Genomic DNA, 7481 nt, shown 5'->3' with positions numbered 1-7481 from the left:
AAAATAAACATTGTCTCTGCCCTCGTGTAGCCTGCATTCTACTAGAAAAGACAGACACTAAATAAATAAACACGCAAACAAATGCATAGTGATAGATCATGATAAGCGCTATTGGTGGTGGTGGTGGGGATGAGCCTTCAGAAAGAGCAAGGAGACTCAATTTATTTTATATTTTTATTTTTTTTAAAGATTTTTATTGGGGAATTGGGGGATGGGAACTGCGCTGGGGAATCGGGGGGAAGGAGAACAGACAAGTTGCTGTCCTTTTGTTCTTCAGTCTAGTTGTGGAGTCTAGTTGCTTCACTGGCCCAAGTTGACACCATCATTGTGCTATTCCCGGGCGAGGCAGATCAGTTCGGCTTCTGGACGGCTGCTCACAGCGGCTGCTGGCTGCTCACGCTGGCTGCTGGCCACACACGGTAGCCCATGGCAACCCACTGCAGCAGGGACTGCAGCCCATGCCATCACCGGTGACTCATGGCAGCCCAGCTCCAGGTTGAGCTGTTGTTCAGCATCTTAGCTGTAGAGGGCAGTATCACTGGCCCTCATATGTGGGATCCGAACCGGGGCCCTCTGGCGTCCCAAGTCAGCTCTTAACCAATGCGCCACTCGGCCGGCCCAAGGAGACTCAATTTAGATGGGAAGTATCTTGCTCCTCTAGAAGCAAAATCTGATGCAAGGTTTTGAGTGTAAGCATTTAGAGGTGATTCCTGGAAGCACCTGTAGGGTAATAAGGGCCTGAGAGAGAGCCAGGAAGGGAGCCGGAGGATGCATTAATAAGTAGGCCACCACTGTGGGCAAATGGCACTCAGTGTCGTGGGACACTTCTGATTGACAGTGCAGAATACACCTCAGATTGTCCCACCCAAAGGAGAAAGCTGGGGCATCTGCCTACCAAATTCTAAGAGTCATAATTGGGGGCATTGGTGCAGACTGCCCTCTCTTTGGATATTGCCCACTCAGGCAGCCAGGGAGAGTCTCAGCAAAGTGCCCCAAGTGCTGGCAGAAGGAACCCTCTTTTGGTTCCAGAGTCAAGGGGATTTAGAGGGACACCACGGTGCCTGCCCCAGGGGTCAGGGTATGCCTCCTTGAGCAAATGATCTTCTTAAAGAAGGTGTTCAAGGGTCAAGAACATAGGATTTGTAGATGGTCCGTATATTAGTCTGTGTTGTATGTGGGGTTTCACCGAACACCACCCCGATGCCAGCACTTAGCATGGGGCCTTAGATAGCAATGCATTTCTGGTTTTCCTCCTAATGCCTATGAGTTTGCAATGACTGTGCACACTGACCACCCTGCCCCCCACCCGCCCCTCCCCTGTGTGACTAATGGGAAACATTGGCAAAATTGCCCACAAGCAGGCAAGGTGGGGCTGTTTGTGCCCAGGAGAGCGTTTCTCTTTTGTGTGAGGTTAACTGCCAGGAGTTGTGGGTACCACACCCCACGACTCTGACCTCAGCTGAGTTTAGTGGCAGAGAGCCTAGCCCACCTTAGGTTACCAGGAAGCAATTCGTGCGGGGCTCATTATGGCTAGTCAATTCCCCAGGAGGCACCCTTGTCAAGGGGTGGTCACATTAGCCAGACACCACGCTCTTGACAGGTGCATGGTTCACTGTCAAGGCTGGCAGGTGGCTCTCCAGTTCTGGACCCCTTAGTGAGATTCTAAGAGCACACACGCAGTGCTTCCACAAAGCTTTACCACGCTAGGCGCCACTGAATCGCAGGGCTGCCGAGAACTAGGGGTGATGCTACAAAAACAGCACTTACTGAGCGAGAGCAACTGGAGGAAAAATAAGTGAGCAAATGAAAGAAAAAGTATTTTTACTAAGACAATATAATACTGTTGTTTATGTTCAAATAGCTAAATAGAATTGTTGTAAAATTTTCAAAGAGCACTTATCTTAATGACCTTTTAAAAGCATCCTTCTTCAATTCAACTGTTACCGAACATCAACTATATGCCACGCCCTGAGTTAAGCAATTTTTTAAAGTTGAAAATAGTAATAATGACTGTGGCGGGGCGGTAGTGACCGTGCTTGTCAGGGTAAGAAATTAAGTCAGGAACCAGCCCTCAGCAACTTGTCCACTACTGTGAGCGGCCTTGGCCTGCTGCTTACCTGCATATCCTTCAGTGCTCTCTCACAAAGCAGCCCATCCCTGCGTCTGGCCTGGGTCACTGCCATCCTGAGGACAGCCACAGGGGGATAAAGAGAAAGACAAAGTGAGGGTGGGAGAGAAGGGAAGGAAGGACAGAGGAGAAGGGGGAGGGGAAAGAAAATGGAAGCAGGGAGAAGAGAGGGAGGAAGAGAATGGGGAGGAGCAGGGGAAAGGGAGGAAGAGGGGAAGGAAGAAGAGGAGGAAGGGGAACAGGGAGGAGGGGGAGACGGAGGGGAGAGGGGAGAGGAGGGGAGAGGAAAGGGTTCTACTGGGATGAAAAAGCCAGGAAGTCAAAGTCCTGACCCAGTGATAAACAGAATCCCAGCTGCACCAAGAAGACAGCAGTGGTAACACCACTAGCATTTGGAATTCCTCACAGTGGAAAATAAACTCGTCATTGCTGATGAATGTAACGTTAGGGGAGATGATCTCTGGAACCCAGCCCCCGCAACCCCTGTCCCTGGTATAGGGCACAGAGCCTTGGTGGGTTGCAAAAGGGGGCTGGGGGTCTGCACAAAGATGCAACTCTGGAAGCCTTCAGGCCAAGTTGCTATTGTGAAGTCCAGAGGTGAAGAAAAGAAAACGGAAGAATGAGGGGCAGAAGCTGGAGGTCAGAGGATGGGAAAGAGAACAAAGCGGCTGGGCCGGGGAGAGACAGGGAGCTGAGACAGACCTCAAGGAGCCCTGGTGGGCGATGGAACCTGAAGAAGAGACCCTGCAAGTCTGGGATGAAGAGGTGGAAGGATGGAAGACGGCTGCTAGGCTGAGGGGAACAAAAATAAAACCTCAGGCACGGATTGCAAAGCGTTTTTGGCAGCCATTCTCAGGAGCCTTGCCTGTGTGGTGGGCAAAGACTTACAGTCGCTGGAATTCCGGGTCTGAGCCTTCCCCTACCCCCTCACACCCAGTGCCTGGGTGTCCCCAGAGGCTGGGCTTGGCCAGAGGGAGCTCAGACTTCCACATCCTCCTCATCCAGCAATCCTCCCCAGCGGTGTGAAGGGAAGGCCTGGGCAGCACGGCTCCTCCTGACTCTAACCGCCTTCCCCTTCCCTGACACCAGTCCCATCCATGCAGCGGTGCTGGCCACTGATGGGAGAAGAAAGGCAGACCCCTCTGGGCCCCTTTCACTGGTTATAAGTGCCCCTCCCCCAACTTCTGACAGCCTGCACCTGTGACTTTCTTTGGAGGTCCCCCTCCCCCATGGGGTCAGGCTGAAGCTACCCTCTGCAGAGGGACTTTGTCTGAAATTGGCTTCTTTCCCTTCAGGGTTCTCCTTCCCCCATACCCTGACGGATGTCTCCTGGAAGCACTTCCATAGGAAACAACTTCCACACAAATTCTTGTCTCAGGCTCTGCTTCAAGGGAAACGGAAGTCATAGGGACGTCGGGCTGGGCAATGAGAACAGCGATTGTGGGTAAACACATTACAGAGGGGCCCTCACCTAGTCCTCAGAACGAGACAGCCGCGGAGGTAATGAGCGCATCGCACAGATGAGAAGCGGAAGCACCACGATCAGAAGGGACTTGCCCAGGATGGCATAGCTGGTGAGCAGAGCAGCCTAGATTAAACCCAGCTGCTGCTAGCTCCAAAGCCAGTGTTCAGTCCTTAACATCTTACCGAAATGAGATGGGGGCTGCAAGCTGTCCTACCGGGAGCCCTGCCACTTCTGAAAGGAGTTAACATCTGCAGGGCCCTGTGGCAGACAGGGCCGATCTTGGGCCAGCCAGGCCCTTAGGTGGAGTGACCGAGGAGAGAGCGAAAAGCTCCATTTAAGCCCTCACTTTAGCAACCGATGCCCCTGTGGCCACCTGTTCACCCGGAGCCAGTTCCCCAAAGCCCTGCTGGAATTGCCAAGTACCCAGGGGTCTTTAGCTAGGGGCCTACTGATGAATCAAATTCCCCAATCTTGATGTGGTTTTTAAGACAACCCCCTAAAGCAAGTACTTACTAGGAGGAGCTCAGAAGCTGCCAAAAACACCATATGAATAAATGCTCAGGGTTCCATCTAGAGACACCCACAGTGACTGATGAGTCATCAGATGACCAGCTGTCACCACAGAGCACTATATATAGAAGGGGAAGGCCAGAGGGGTGCCTGAGACCTAACGCAAGGAGGAGGAACACGCACCTAGGAGGGGAGGCCCAGCTGGGGGCGGGGGTGGGGAGGTACAGGCTTACAACACCTGGAAACTGCGCCCTCCGCTCCTCCAAATAATCGAATCTGGGTCTGCACAGAATGCTGCTTGAACTGGAAGCAGGCAGCAACAGGGCCGGATGCAGGCTATGCCAGCGCATTGATGACGATTACTGCTAATGATGGTAATGGGAGAATAATGGCTCAGAGAACTTCCCGTATATTACTTCATGTTCTTCCCATCATACATACATACAGACGACTTACTAACATTGCTGCCATGTAGGCAGCCCAAATTGAGGTTCCGGACCCCAGTCTTGGTTAGACCAGGCCTGTGCTAATACCATAGCCACTAGCCACGTGTGGCTATTGAGCACTTGAAATGTGGCCAGTCCAAATTGAGATGTTCTGTAAGCCTAAAATACACACCAGGTTTTGAAGACTTAGTTCCAAAAAGAGAATATAAAATATCTCATTAATAATTTTTTCTTGATTACATGTTGAAATGATAATATTTTGGATAAACTGAGTTAAATAAGAGATTATTAACATGAATTTCACCTGTTTCTTTTTACCTTTTTAATGTGGCTCCTAGAACATTTCAAGTGACATATGTGGCTCACATTTGTGGCTTGCATTATATTTCTATTGGACAGCACCGGGTTACAGGCTAGAGGCCAGAACCTTCAGGAAATACTGGCTATGCCCTCTCCTGATAAATAAAGCCTGCTTCCTGGTTCAAGGCTGAGAGAGGCCAAGGCTCATCTCCAGAAAATGCCAATGGCCAGCCACAGCTCCACATACCAGTCACCGAAGGCCCAAGTGATACACAAAAGCCCCTAAGTCTCTGTAAACCTCAAACTTGGCCCTCATAGCCTCTGGAAATTCACAAATGAAGCAGCTCTTTCTCTCGCACATGCAAACAGCAGAGTCGATCAAAGGAAAGAAGGGAAATGAGAAACAGAAAGAGAAATGCAGATAAGAATTGTCTCCAGACAATTCACACCAAGAGGGAGAAACAGTATCCTGGAGACAGACTCACAAATGTCACCCACTGCGCCCACCTGGGAGGAGGAGGAGAAGAAGGGGGGGTGTGCAAACGTGCATGTACACCTCTCGTGTGCACGTTGAGAGCCCTAGAGAGAGGTTCAAGAACAAGGTTCAGGAAAAAGGCAGAGAACAGAAACAGAACAGGGAAGAAAGAAGCGCAGGAGACAAAACCAAACTGGGGTGGGAGAGCCGGGTGTGTGTGTGCATGGTGGGGGGAGAGTTGACAGCCTCCCTCTGTGGCAAGGACTGCCCTTTCTTTCTGTGTCAGTTTAAATTATTCACGTCAGGACAATGGAAAGAATATAGCAAAATAAAAAATGCATCGGGGCCAGGCGGGCCCTGGATTCATGTGTGGTGGAAACAGCCCCAGGAGGAGGAAGGCTGCCTGCCCTGCTCTCAGGAGTGGGCTGAGCTTCAGGTGGTTTCAGTGGGCGCTGCTTTTCTGCTGGTTGACAGAGCCAGAGCTGAACCACACCTCCCCAGGGGCCCGGCCGGGAGGTTTAGGGAGCTGCATGAGGAACCAAGGTCTCCAGTCAGGCAAGGCCTGGCGAGCATCCTCAGAGCACAGCCCCTCTGAGGCCAGGCCAGTGGCTGCTCTGCTGCCTGCCACGTCCCCCCATCCCCAAACTGGCTGACACTGTGCCAGCCTCCTGCCTCCCCTGAGCTGACCCTTCACAGGTGAATCCAGAGTTCCTAGATGACCCTCAGTTAATCCAATCAAAGCAGCCTGAAGTGCTGTCAGGACAGGCTGGGGGACAAGGGCTGCCCCCACCCCAGGGCTCCCACTCCTCCCAGGTAATTACATCTCGGAGAGGCCATCTGGGAGCCTGTGCTCACTTTGGTAACCTCGCTAGAATAGGGCATTCTTAAAGGAGATACAGGCTGCCATAACAAAACACCACAGGATATTTAAGACTGGGTGGCTTTAAAGAACAGAATTTTATATCTCACAGTTCTGGAGGCTGGAAGCCCAAGATCAAAGTGTCAGCAGGGTTGGTTCTTCTGAGGCCTCTCTCCTTGTCTTGCAGATGGCCACCTTCTAACTGTGTCCTCACATGGCCTTTCCTCTATGTCCCACACGATCCTGGTGTCTCTCTGGATGTCCAAGTTTCCTCCTCTTATAAGGACATCAGTTGGATTGGATTAGAGTCCACTCTAATGGCCTCATTTTAACTTACCTCTTTAAAGGCCCTATCTCCAGATGCAGTCACATTCTGATGTGCTGGGAGTGGGGACTTCTCCATAGGAATTTGGGGGGACACAATTCAGCCCATAATAACAAAGAACAGAGGAAAACAAGGCCAAGCCTGCACAAGAACTGGGGTTTGGGGTGGGCCCAGTTCAAGGTGGACCCTTCTGTCTCTGCCTGAGCTTAGGTCCTCCTCCATGTGCATTTGTAAAAACTGAAGGCAACAATTCTTAGGGACAAGGGTCTTGGAGGTGTCTTTTCATGGCTGATAATTGCTGTCTTCCCTGGGACTAGGAAATGTGTATCCCCAACTCTAGTTCAGTGCCTGGCTCCTAGCAGGGAAATTATGATGGGGACAGAACAGAAGTTATTAGTCAAGGTTCTGGGTCTCTACTCATTTAGTATCTTGTCACCAGTGGAATTTGGGCTGAGTTCAGAGAAGCCCTTTCAAGGTAAATAATAATAATAATAATGATAATAATAATAATAATAATAATAATAATAATAATAATGAAAAAGCACTGTGGCAGATGCATTTTCCAAGATGGCCACGGCAAGATCTCCCATGCCACATACGCTTTTTACAAGCTGATATCATTCTTCCCAACAACAGCTGAGGTCTATGGTCCCTCCCCTTGAATCTGGGTGGATTTGAGACAATGGTAGAAGTATCACTATGTGACTTCCAACACTTCTTTCTTGGGATACTTACTCTTAGAAAGCAGCCGCCATACTGTGGGGAAGCCCAGACTCCACAGAGAGCCTCAGGGAAATGTTCCAGCTTACAGCCCCAGCTGAGATCCAAGCTAAGAGCCAGCATCAATGTCCAGACATGTGAGTGAGGAAGGAAGCCTTCTACATGCCTTCAGCCCCAGGCATTGTCTGATGGCAATGGCAGGGAGAGAGAGAGAGAGAGAGAGAGAGAGAGAGAGAGAGAGAGAGGAGAGAGA

The 7481-nt window shown here is 50.7% G+C and overlaps 1 long non-coding RNA gene across 1 annotated transcript; it reads right to left on the bottom strand.

Moving 5' to 3' along the window:
• Nucleotides 1–577: 577 nt before the first annotated feature.
• On the bottom strand, nt 578–4186 carry LOC109386223 (uncharacterized). Its single transcript, XR_002124757.1, has 3 exons — nt 4107–4186; nt 2118–2184; nt 578–720 (listed from the first exon to the last, which is right to left on the bottom strand). It is a non-coding gene; the product is annotated as an uncharacterized LOC109386223 (long non-coding RNA).
• Between the last annotated feature and the right edge of the window lie 3295 nt (nt 4187–7481).

The sequence above is a fragment of the Hipposideros armiger genome, unplaced genomic scaffold (genome assembly GCF_001890085.2).
Source record: "Hipposideros armiger isolate ML-2016 unplaced genomic scaffold, ASM189008v1 scaffold_7, whole genome shotgun sequence".
In the NCBI taxonomy this organism is placed as follows: Eukaryota; Metazoa; Chordata; class Mammalia; order Chiroptera; family Hipposideridae; genus Hipposideros; species Hipposideros armiger.
Note: the sequence above shows the minus strand (reverse complement) of the source record. Positions and strands in the feature narration are given on the sequence as shown.